We start from the raw sequence: 13,522 nt of genomic DNA, 5'->3' as shown, positions 1-13,522 counted from the left end.
ATGGACTGTCTTGGGAAAGCGGATGTGTACCTTGGTGTTGCAAGAGGTCTTCAATTTGCAAACAGACGAGTTAAGGAGAAATAGTGGTAAAAATGATGTACAATCATGACTATCCTAACCTACTATTCTCCATAAAGGGAATGATAGAAGTTGGGACAACACATTTGTGCCCCATCCTATTAGTTTCAACAAAGGAATGGACTTGGGCCTCCATATTTTTTTTTCATGACCCTATCAACAGATTAATCACTGCTTTCTACTATAACCATAAGAACTAAGCAAATGTAAGTAATGGTATAAATAAATTGATACGAAGCAATGTCACAGAAAGCCTTCAAATGGTCAAACAGTAGAAAGCCTACAGTCCTTCAAGTGTTGGATTTCAATTCCTATTTACCTTGGCATTTGGGCAGACGTTTGCGAGTTCTATAATATTTGGTAGACCCAGGATCACCAATTCCAATCTTTGATACACATTACTTCATTTAAATGCCTACTCAGTAGTGGCCATTAGTCTCTCTTGATTTAGAGCTGAGATAAGATAGTGGATAATAATGGAGGTGATTGCATTTTCTTTTTTGGTCATTTTACTCAGTTTCATTGCCTTTCTCTTCATTTCATCTCCCTTGCCCTTTTTTTCTTTCCACTTTTCTCTCTGCCCCGTTTCCTTTTTTATTCTTCTTCATTAGCAACTCACCACTTTGTTGGTGGTGCCTGGACCACAGCAATCCAGTTCCTCCTGTTGGTACAGGGAAAATGAGAGAGAAAGAATCATAGCCATATAATGTTGGAAGTTTAGATGATATATAGATATAGACATATAGATCTGAATGGAATTGAATATATCTCCCCTCTAAAACTATTCATGGATATATCCATAAAGTTACAAAAATGTTTAGCTCAACCTGAAGATTTTCTTTTCACATACATTCTTCTGTTCTTCTTCCTTAAATTATAAGCATTCATTTCATCCCTAATCCTGTTATGCCTTTAACCGTTTCCCTAAATCAGGAGTGTCAAACTTGCAGCCTGGATGCATTACACGCTGGCCATGGCCACCCCCATTTTAGCAAAAGGGGGGAGGAAAGTCGTGATATGTCACATGATGATGTGACAGTATGAATTTGATACCCCTGCTCTAAATCCCTCTTTGAAAATTAACTTTCCATTACACCATTATTGATATATTAACGTATATTTAGAAAATGCTCACTTGAACAATAGTGAGATGCATCTCTAAAAATGCATTTATAAGAAGCTAACACTTTAAAAAAATGTAAGTGAGGTGATTTAAGCAATGCCAACATTTGCAACTGTTCTTTCTGCATGCTAATAGTTGGGGTGGGGAGGTGGGGGAAATCAGTCAGCACTGGGACTTACCACTTGGACTGGTTTGTTACATAAGAATTTAGTCTGATAAATTGGCACTATAATTAAATCAATAATTCCAACTCACGTGACCTTGCCCAGAGGCAGCATTGATTTCACATTTCTTTGAAATCTGATTCATTATTAGGTAAGTGAATTCTTCCACTGCATTCTTGTTTGAATTAAGTCAACTTGGAAGCAAAAAGAAGAGATTCCTATTCTTAATTGGATGATTAGGCAATTTGACCTCTATACAGCAATATGCAGTTAAATTTTAAATTTTTTTGTCAAAATTATTACTTGAATGGGTTTGATTTGAATGCAATTTGGCTCGCTATTTCCACAATTCTGTTTACTGTTCTAACAAAATAATGAGCAGATAAAAATGTACTTTGATCAGGTTGTGAACTTTGTGTGAAGTTAGATAACCAGCTAGTTATGACTACAATTTTTTTTTCAGAAAGTGCACCTATCACTTACTTCAAATTAAACACTTACTGCAGCTGCAAAGAGGATGACACTTTATATTACATCTGAAGGGAAGATGTTTTTAAGGATTAGGTTTGTAGTTTGAGTGCACCCAATGTTTGCCAAGACTCTCACAGTTAGGATAAGTGGCCTAATCCAAAGAATGAATTACCAGAGCGTTGTTGCATAATATCTCCCAACTCACAAGATATGTACTTTATTCCTCCAGAACATTTCTCAACAGTTTTTATACCAACTGAATGTTTGTTCTTTTGGTGCAATTAGAACCAGGCATTTAAAAGAGAAATGAGAAGCAAAACTGCAATGGGATCCGATATTGCATTCAGTGATGGTTGTACAATTACCATTTACTTAATAAGCTGTAAGTGGTTAAGTTCACCCAGTATGCCAAGCTAAAACCAAAGTATTAGATAAACCACTCTGGTTTTTAAACTGTATGTTTAATGTGATTGAGTCCACCTCATGTAGAAAACATTCACGTGTACGTATACACACACATAAATAATCTTTATTTCACACTCATACCTTATAAAAGTGTTGCATTTGGTTACAGATGATTATACAATAAATGTCACTAATTTACACCAAGCAAAATAAACACACACATTTCCTAGCACGGCTAATGATTTTTAAGACAAGATTTATTTATTATTTGTTTATTTGCTAGATTTAGTAGGCTGTCCAGCTCAAAAATGTTGTGATTTTGGAGGGTGCACAATAGAAAAACAAGCAATAAAACTAAAGAATGAAATAAAATAAAACATATGCAATATATAAAAGTGGGTGGGATTACTCCTTTCATGCCACCTATACCCATCTATATAAATAATAAAATAGGGATATACAGGTGAAACTCAAAAAATCAGAATAATGTGCAAAAGGTCATTAATTTCAGTAAAGCAACTTAAAAGGTGAAACTAATATATGAGATAGACTCATTACATGCAAAGCAAGATGGTTCAACCAATGATTTGTCATAATTGTGATGATTATGGCTTACAGCTCATGAAAACCCCAAATCCACAATCTCAGAAAATTAGAATATTACATGCAATCAATAAAACAAGGATTGTCCATAGAACAATATCGGACCTCTGAAAAGTGTAAGTATGCATATGTATTCAGTACTTGGTTTAGGCCCCTCTTGCAGCAATGCGGAGTAGCATGGAAGCTATCAGCCTGTGGCACTGCTGAGTTGTTATGGAAGACCAGGATGCTTCAATAGCGGCCCTCAGCTCTTCTGCATTGTTCGGTCTCATGTCTCTCACCTTTCTCTTGGCAATGCCCCATAGATTCTCTATGGGGTTCAGGTCAGGCGAGTTTGCTGGCCAATCAAGCACAGTAATCCCACGGTCATTGAACCAGGTTTTGGTGCTTTTGGCAGTGTGGGCAGGTGCCAAGTCCTGCTGGAAAATGAAATCAGCATCCCCATAAAGCTCGTCTGTGGAAGGAAGCATGAAGTGCTCCAAAATCTCCTGGTAGACGGCTGCGTTGACCCTGGACTTAATGAAGCACAGTGGACCAACACCAGCAGATGACATGGCTCCCCAAATCAACACAGACTGTGGAAACTTCACACTGGACTTCAAGTATATTGCAGTGTGTGCAGTGTCCATTCTTCCTCCAGACTCTGGGTCTTTGGTTTCCAAATGAGATGCAAAAGTTGCTCTCATCAGAAAAGAGGATTTTGGACCACTGAGCAACAGACCAGTTCTGTTTTTCTCTAGCCCAGGTAAGGCACTTCTGACATTGTTTATTGTTCAGGAGCGGCTTGACAAGAGGAATATGACATTTGAAGCCCATGTACAGGATCCGTCTGTGTGCGGTGACCCTTGATGCATTGACTTCAGCCTCAGTCCACTCCTTGTGAAAGTCCCCAACACTTTTGAATGGCCTTTTCCTGACAATCCTCTCCAGGTTGCGGTCATCCCTGCTGCTTGTGCACCTTTTTCTTCCACACTTTTCCCTTCCACATAACTTTCTATTAATGTGCTTTGATGCACCACTTTGGGAACATCCAACTTCTTTTGCAATTACCTTTTGAGGCTTTCCCTCCTTATGGAGGGTGCCAATGATGGTTTTCTGCACAACTGTCAGGTCAGCAGTCTTTCCCATGATTGGGCTTCCTACTGAACCAGACTGAGAGACCATTGAAAGGCCCAGGAGCCCTTTGCAGGTGTTATGGCTTAATTAGCTGATTAGAGTGGGACACTTTGAATCTAGAATATTGGACCTTTTCACAATATTCTAATTTTCTGAGATTGTGGATTTGGGGTTTTTGTGAGCTGTAAGCCATAATCATCTCAATTATGACACATCATGGCTTGAACTATCTTGCTTTGAGTCTATCTCATATATTAGTTTCACCTTTTAAGTTGCATTATTGAAATAAATGACCTTTTGCACGATATTCTAATTTTTTGAGTTTTACCTGTAGATGTCGGGGGGGGGGTTTACTCTGCTAGTTGTCACCAACTTTAGAGAGCAGTGCTGATCTCTGTTTCTTAACCCTAAGAGCCAGAGCTGCCTGGAGAAGTTTCTGTTGTCATGGCCAGCATGACATCATGCCATAGCATAGAGCATACATACTGCATGAAAAAATGGAACTCTTACCTTCCTGCATGCTTGTATGTGTTACCTATTAATCTACTTGCATTTGCATGTTTTCATACTGCTAGGTTGGCTGGAACAATTTATGGGAGCTGGACACTCAACCACTGTGTCCCTACATATAAATAATATGTATAAGTAAATAAACCCAAAGACTGAGGAAAAGGCAAGATCTTCAAGGCCTTCCAAAAGACTACCAGGCTTTGGGATGTCTGAATTTTAGAGGTGGGAGGAACCATTCCAGAGGACAGGTGTTGTTACGGGGAAGGCAAGGTATCTGCATGACACAGTGGCTGTGTTTTTGTGTGTTTGTTAAAAAAGACTTATTGGGTCCTATCCAAATATATGAAATAGAACTGATCTGTTTACACTAAATCGAGGCGTGTCTTGCTGATTTTTTCCCATAATGGCCTGCAAATGCTGTCAAAATCCAAGTGATTTTTAACCAAGCAAGATTTTCAGGTTTTCTTTAGCAAGATTTATTGAAACAAAAGGGATAGGGTTACAGGAATTTTAGGAACTAAAGTGTTTTCAGGTCAATGTTTGGGACTAGTTATGACCAGATTATGAAAATTGAAATCCCCCCCCCCCGCCCAAAATATTGGTCTGTAGGTTTTAGGATTGATGTCATTGTTGCTATTAAGACATTTTACAATTATATAATTTGAAGGATTGAAGCTATTAACTTGGGCAGCCAATTTCTTAATCACATTCCTGGAAGCCATCTACTGCAGCTGTAACAGTTCCGTTCTCCTGTGCAGGGCAACAAAAGAAGACCCAGCCAATCAGCTGGGACTCATGAGGCAGAGAATAGATGGGAGCAGGGCCAGTCAGAGGTGGTATTGGCCGGTTCTCCAGACTCCTCAAAATTTCCGCTACCGGTTCACCAGAACTGGTCAGAACCTGCTGAATACCACCTCTGGTCTCTAGTCTTTTTTATTTTGTGAAGATCAAAAGATGTGTAGGAGCTCTGCAGTAAGTTACGTGTTCATGTTACATATTTCTTTTTCTGTTTGGCAATAATTTGCAAAACTCTACATACAGTTTTGAAAGCCAGTTTTGTATAGTAGTTAGGGCATCTGGTTAGAAGTCAGGAGACCGTGAGGTCTAGTCCTGCCTTAGGCACAAAGCAAGTTGGGTGACCTTGGGTCAGTCACTTTCTCTCACCCTAGGAAAGAAGCAATGGCAAACTTCTTCTGAAACACCTTGCCAAGAAAACCGGAGAGCACTTGTCCTAGCAGTCTCTCAGAATCGGACATTAATGAATAGAAGGGTGGGGAAAACCTTAGTTTAAGGAACTGTAGTTGAAGGAATTATAGAAGGAGCATCATAGGGATATTGTTATTAAAAAGAATCATATTCTCGAATGTATCCCTGATAAATCATTTCAGCAATGCTAGTTAAGATGTCTTTATCTCTTCTGGTTCTATTGAAATTAAGTCAGTGGAAAGGAAGAATAGAATATATATGCAAGCAGGATAGTCTATTTTATAACCATTCATTTAGTGATTGTTTGAAGTTACAATGTCAGTGAAAAACAGGGCTTATGACTGTAGCAGCATCCACGTGGTAACATGATCAAAATTTGGCAACTGGCATGTATTTATGATAGTTGCAGTATCCCAGGTTCATGTGATCACATGTTGCAACCCTGTAACAAGCAAAGCCAACGGGGAAGCCAGATTCACTTAACAACTGTTACTAACAATTGTAGTGATTCACTAACAAATGTGGCAGGAAAAGTCAGAAAATGGGGCAAAAAAAACCACTTGCTTACCAAGATAGGAAAGTGGAAATTTTGAGCTCAATTGTGGTCGTAAGTCAAGAACAACCTGTAGAATTGCATACCTAGGGACACAAATCCCAGCATGTTGGCCGCCCATCCTTTTCTACTTTCTTCGCAAGGAATCTTGCTGCACAACAAAGCAGCTGTTTCAAATGCACATAATGTAAGAACAAATGTCCCAATGTTTAAAGCAAACAATTATAGTTATCTTCATTTAAAGCAGGTGGAAGGCTTTTCAAAAATGTGTACAGAAGTTGTGAGGCTGAGTTCTTTGGTGTAAAAATAGTGACAGGTATAAAAAAAACATGTCCTCTCACTAAAACATTTACAACACTTCAACAGCAGTAGTAGACCACACCTATTATATTGCTTTTGGAGAAACTAATATTCCAAGAAGCTTAACAGGTGGGTAACTTGGGGTCCTTTGAATGTTGCTAAATCAGAAGTCTGGATGGGCCTGACAAATTAAATTATACTTAGTTATTTAAAAAAAAAATCTCAGAACTGAATTTGAAATAATTATAAAAGTGTAAGACAAAGTCACAGGAATAATGGTTCACTAAGGTACTGGGCACTAGTTCCTCATTTCTGTCGTAGGTATGGAGAGAACTGACTCAATACAGGAAAATTTTTGTTACTATATAAGTTGACAGCGGCAAGACTATTGTATGCACAAAAATGGAAGGACACTTCGATTCCTACCATGGACGGACGGATGGTTGAAGAAGTTGATAGAGTTGGCTGATATGGCAAAATTGACTATTTTAATTAAAGAAAAGAATATAAGTACTTTTGTTCCACATGGAGACCGCTTCTGAACTTTGTGCTTGAAGTGGAAAAGAATGAAACTTTGATTTTGGGTTTTACCAATTAGATTGATAGATCTTTATAGAAACGACTTGTTCATACTATTATGGAAAAGCAAAAACTGTGATTTGATGTTAATGCCTTATTTTACTGCAACAGAGACAGTTGGAAGCCAATTTTCCGTTTTCTTTTTCTCCTACCTTTCCTCACTTCCCTTCCCCCTCTTCCTCCCCACTGTTCTATTTACTTTTATATTTTGTATCTTACCTTATTTTATAACTCAATAAAAATGTTAAACTTACAAAAGAAAAGCTAATTTGCTATGTCATGATTACTGCACACTAAATTCCCATGTCATGTGGATTAGTTAGATATGCAGAAAACATTGTTCATCCAATGAATGCACATCCCACAATCTATCAGTAATAGTACTGTAATTTGTTAACTGAATCTTACGAATCTGGAAGCTGTAGTCACCATTTCATGCTTCCATCATGTGAATCTATTAATCTCTATATTGTTTGTGGTGTTTAAGGTAATAATTTCTTTTCTAATCAAATCAGTTGACAATGGGGAGCCTCCGCCTTTACACTCAGAATATCAGCATTAGGGTTGGTCTACTTCACAGCTGAAGACTATGCCTGTTTGGCTTAATAGCTGCCACACTAGCAAGATCAATGCTAGACTAGATGATAAAATGAGGATCGTAAGAGGTTGCATAAAATCTACTCCTACTTGCTGGCTCCCTCTCTTGAGCCACATTGCACCACCAACTCTACGAAGGCTGGAAGCCTTAGTGAAGAAGTACAACAAAATTATGAGAAACCCACTTCTTCCTGTGCACGTTGATCTTCCTCATATATCAATTGGCAGGCTTAAATCCAGGAAGCCTTCTCTGGCACTCGCTCAACAGCTGTCTAACAATTTTTGACATCAACACACAGTGGAACGCCAAATGGGCTGCTGAATGACCAGGTACAGGCAGTTACGTAGATGACCCTACACAAAAGGTGCCAGGTTTTGACCTTCCTTGCCAGCATTGGTCAATTCTGAACAGGATCCATACGCAACATGGTGTCTGCGGGGACTCATTGTTTAATGAGTCTTGTCTCTACTCCTTAGTGTGACTGGTGGTCCTCGACAAAATATCCATCATGTCCGAACGTTTATCAAGAGCCTTCACTGGCCCAATGTCTGATTTTTTTCAACACACACCACCATGTCCTTGAATGGCTGGACTGGACATTAACATTTGAACCACTATAAGTCCATGTATTTGCCATACACTAAATATATAAATAAAAGTTGAGAATATGTGTTCCTTTTTAAGATCAAATCAAAGACTTCCTGGATTTGAAATAAAAACCAAGGATGCTGCTGAACCTAATGCTAAACATTTTTGAAGACTTCTCCTCTCCCCCCTTTAACAAGGAAATAGCAGGAGGTAGATAAAAAAGGAATGGAATGACTGAAGACGTTTTATTAACCCATGTTGTTTTCTGCTTAGCTCCTAAAAGTGGTGGTGAAAGAACATCACGAATCTGGGTTAACTGTCATCGGTGCCTTTTCAAAACCAGCACTTCCAGAAGAGAAACTTATCAAGCTTTAGAGATGCAGTTCTAACTGGTTGCAGGGAGGGAAGTTAATGGCCACATGTAACCCAAACTGCCTGACATTTCTTTGTTCTTGCTGGTTGGGGAATTCCATACATCATACAAGTTGCCAAGTTTGAAAAAAATACTATTTTTACACAGTCAGATTCGTTTTCATTATTGCATATGGTCCCCACCTCAATACTCAAGTTTGCTAGCCTAAGACAACCCGAGTGCTGCTGCATGGTGGGGAGACATCCTATTGTTCTTTCCAGCTCCTACAGACCTAGAAGTTCAAAAGTGAGTGATCACAACTAGATAGATAGGTACCACTTTGGTGGGCCTTAATAGAGACATGAAAGGAGTCTCCAAATGGGAGTCTCCTGGACAACGATGATATCACTGGCTAATCCTTTCTCCCCAGAAGAGCCTCAGTGCTTCTGACATGAAAGCAGCAGCAGCAGCAGCAGCCTTAAAACATATATATAAATACATATACAAAAGTGCAGGTCCTGATGAGTAAATGAAACTAACTTCTGAGTCAGTTGAGTGTGACAGAACCAGAGGTGGGTATTCAGCAGGTTCTGACCAGTTCTGGAGAACCGGTAGCAGAAATTTTGAGTAGTTTGGAGAACTGGCAAATACCATCTCTGACTGGCCCTGCTTCCATCTATTCTCTGCCTCCCACTGAGTCCCAGCTGATCGTCTGGGTCTTCTTTTGTTGCCCTGCACAGGAGAACAGAGCTGGAAAGCAGGTTAGTGGGGTCCGGGAGGTAATGGGGATTTTACAGTCACCTTCCCCTGCCATGCCCACCAAGCCACGCCCACAGAACTGGTAGTAAAAAAAATCTGAATCCCACCACTGGACAGAATGCTGCATTCTAAATCCAATCCAAATATTCAAGTGGGCAAGAAACCTTCCCAAAGAATAAGCAGAACGTTTACTAGGCAAAGTGTCTTAGAAGCGTAAGAAAAATGATAGTGAGAAATGAGACTCATGACAGATAAGAGTGATACACCAATAGAAGCAAAGGGGGGAAAAGGCAGCAGGAAACATTTTTGTAAGCACTTTGATACCTTCTCCTAAAAGCTTGGAACTTCCTTGCCATGGAGGCTCTTGCCTTTTTCCTAAACTGAGTGGAACTTGACTTCTAATGACAGTCTGAGATTCACCTATTACCTTTGAGCACATTATGACTAACATGAATTCTGCTGATGTTTCATCAGGGTTCAATCCAGGTCTGCCAGTTTAAAGTTCAAGATGAGAAGTATGGGCCCCACATTGCAAAAGGATATAAATTTAAAATTTAAATCAACATTAAATTACATGTTCTCACCTTCTATATATGAATTAACTACACATGTGTCATGTAACTTATCTTGAATACCTGAAAGTAGCCTCCCAATTCTACCTTTAATAAGTGATTAGGTTGGAGAAAGATGCAGCAATGTCAATGTACAAGCAAGCACTGGTCAAAGGTCATATTTATTTCTTCAAATTGTTAGTTCAAGTACATAATTTGGTCCTAAGTCCCTGCCCTCTATATTGGGAATATTATTCTGAAAGAAATTTGGAACTTTCTCATGGCTCCATTAATATTTTCTCATTCAAATATGTTGTTGATGGCTTTCAAGTCCCTACTTTGCATTTCCACAGAGCACAAAAGGACTGGAAGCCTTTTCCTATTACAGAAATGCTTCTCTTGCTCAAGGAGATTCTTTGTGGTTTGTTAGTCATTAACTGAATCAGATTTCCACAGCTCTTCCTTGTTTTAAACACATGTTTATACAGAAGTTAACTCCTATGACCAACATTTGTTTATATATCAACAAATCACTGATGGCTCTTAGTGACCACAGATACTTTCGACCAGGGTCCTCAAATTTGGCAACTTTAGGACTTGAGAACTTCAGCTTCCAGAATTCTCCAGCCAGTTATGCCAAGTTGCCAAGTTTGAAGACCTCTGGTATACAGTTATCTATTTTAACTGAACATTTTCATCCCAATGAAAAGTGACTGTTACAAAACATGTTGTCACGAACATTAAAAGATAAGATGACCTCTAATATTTTGTTTTTAAGTAAAACCGATGAAGTATGCTTTCAGAACAGTTCCATCTGTACAAAAGGGTTTTCCATTTGACAAGAGCAAGCTGTTCTTAGTTACGGGGAAAGAATTTCAATAACATTTCAAAAACCTTGAAAACAATCTGTGTCCCTCTAGACCTGGTTAAAACAACGCTAAAATGTTCTACATTTAGACAAGTGCTGCACACTTTACACCGGGTTGAGTTGCCTTTTTTTCCAGACCCATATTTGATTTAAACAAATATAAAGTTAGACAGTAAACATTTTAGATGTTACTCTCTTCCTGTCCCCTAACTTACACAGCAGAAATAATGTAACATAATGCTTCTTTGCTAAGAACTCTAAGTGGATTAAATCTAGACATAGTTTTTTTTATGTACTTTCTATCAAGGCTTTGTTTTTCATACATAACACTGCAAATTCAACAGCTATAAACTGTCACCATAGAAGGAGAGAAGGAACAAAATGCAACTTCAAGCACAAAAGGAAGTCCTTTCTGGGTAATCAACTATTATCCTCAAGTGAGCTTATTTTTCCTTAGTGAATGGGAATAGGACAGGGCTGTCAAGTTGCAGCCCAGATATATCATGCGCTGGCCACGTCCATGCCCGGTTTAGCGAAGAGGGAAAAAGTTGCATCATGTCACGTGACAATGCCTGATGACGAGAGTTTGATACCCCTGGAATAGGAGATGTCATGCAGGGAGGGGGATTTAGTGAATGGGAGGGGATGCTTCCTGCATGAAATCTTCTCTCTTCCCCACACTCTAACTTTTTTTATTGCCAATGTGTGTCCCGGAATCAATACACCTGCACCTTGAATCTGCATCAAATTCCCACCCAAAGCAGATCAAGCATAAAATAGTAATTAAACTTGTTTGAATGTAACCTGCATAACTGACTGCTTCGCCATGTTAAGTTATACTTGAACTTCTTGATCCATCATAACATTTTCCTCACATAGTTAGACCTTAATATAAAAGACTTTAATATACTGCCAATATAATATACTGTCAAATGACAGTGAACTTGAGTCATATGATGAGTCATCTGTTTAACAAGGGCTTGCAAAAGGAAAACCTGAATATCAAGAAGAGAACTACACACCTCTTAAAGCCTTATCTAGTTTACCTTCAGTAACATATTTAACACACACGCTATATTCCACTTAATGGAAGACCACAAAAGCAATGAAATGTTCTAAAATAGTAAAAGGCAGCTATGAGTCTTTTGCAGATAATAATGATTTTAATTGTACTAGGTTTAATTTATCAATAGTCTCAAACAGGTTTCTTGATTAATTGACTATGTTTCTTTAAGTTAGTGTCGATTCTTAGCAACCACAGGAATACATTTTTTCCCCAACCTGGTTCTTCCAATCTTGTAGTAGTGCAACTCATCAGTGCTCTGAGTCTTTCCGCCTTGCTAATGTCATCCTCTTTTCTTCCCTTTCATCTTGATCAAGAGAGCCATCATTACAGCCTCATTCCTTTAATTACTTTCATTAAAAGCCTCATCTTTAAAAACAAGTTCTTCAAACTCTAATGTAATTTTAATTTACTACATGTAATCCAAATTGCTTTTGTTAAGACATATATGCTGATTTAAAACAAACTCTAATCAGATTTCTGCTTAAGCATGGAACCTCTTGCTTCACTACCTGATCTTATATATTGTCTTTTAAACCTCAAAATTTTAAGCTAGCATCTGTTGTTCACAAGCGATTCTTTAAAAGAAAGAATCTAAAACTATTTTCTTTATAAAATGGTGGCTGGGAATTCAGGGAATTGAAATCCACTCATTTTAAAGTTGTCAAAGTTGAATAGTACTAACTTACACAATCAGAATATATATACAGTGTGTATGTATGTGTGTGTATGTGGGTGTGCTTATGTATGTATGTATGAGTATATATATATAAAATTTGTTTTCGTAGATTTTCGCGGGTACAGGTATGCAGGTCTTGGCGTGTTCAGGTCTTTTCCCGTGTAAGATTGAGAGCACCTTGGCAACGTTTTGATGAGGTCCCACTCGCCATCTTCAGGCTGGTGCTTTCAGCTTCGTGCTTGTGGGAGCAAAGCGGGATCGGAGCTGCCGTCTCCCTATATATACTCCATCAAACAATCAAGAAATGACAACACAGCCAACCTCTGCACCAGTATATGTAGGGAGACGGCAGCTCCAATCATGCTTTGCTTGCACAAGCATGAAGCCGAAAGCACCAGCCTGAAGATGGTGAGTGGGACCTCGTCAAAATGTTGCCAGGATGCTCTCAATCTTACACGGGAAAAGACCCGAACACGCCAAGACATACATACATACATACATACATACATATATTCTTAAGTTTTCGCAGGTATGTATGGTACTCAGCTTTGTTCAGGTATTTTCCCACATCATTACCATACATGTAAGTACCCACGAAAACTTAAGAAAACAAATATGTATGCATGTATGTATGGTATTCAGCTTTGTTCGGGTATTTTCCCACGTCATTATAGTTGTGCTTTTAAAGTTGTAGCAACGTTTCGGCAGAATCTCATCTGCCATCATCAGGCTTCTGTATTGAGTTCATCTGTGAGTCAGACTTTTACAGTTGCTTCAGTTTTAAATTTGGGGCTAGCCTACTGCTGTGCCAGAGTGGTTGCTACAATATTAAAAGTACAACTATAACGACGTGGGAAAATACCCGAACAAAGCTGAATACCATACATATAAATAGCCGTGAAAAGTTAAGAAGATAGATAGATCGATAGATCGATAGACAGACAGACAGACAGACA

At 38.7% G+C, this 13,522-nt stretch overlaps 1 long non-coding RNA gene across 2 annotated transcripts in view; it reads left to right on the top strand.

Moving 5' to 3' along the window:
- The first annotated feature begins 3,504 nt into the window (after positions 1 to 3,504).
- LOC148125772 (uncharacterized) overlaps positions 3,505 to 13,522 on the top strand; it is a 53,243-nt gene continuing 43,225 nt past the window's right edge. The window contains exon 1 of one of the 2 annotated variants that reach the window (XR_015743429.1): positions 3,505 to 3,589. This is a non-coding gene — a long non-coding RNA (uncharacterized LOC148125772). The remainder of the gene's footprint in view (positions 3,590 to 13,522) is intronic. The other variant, XR_015743430.1, reaches the window with a different exon arrangement.

The sequence above is a fragment of the Pseudonaja textilis genome, chromosome 4 (assembly GCF_049901715.1).
Source record: "Pseudonaja textilis isolate UNSWEBS1 chromosome 4, rPseTex1.2, whole genome shotgun sequence".
Classification (NCBI taxonomy): Eukaryota; Metazoa; Chordata; class Lepidosauria; order Squamata; family Elapidae; genus Pseudonaja; species Pseudonaja textilis.
This window is presented reverse-complemented; position numbering and strand designations above follow the sequence as displayed.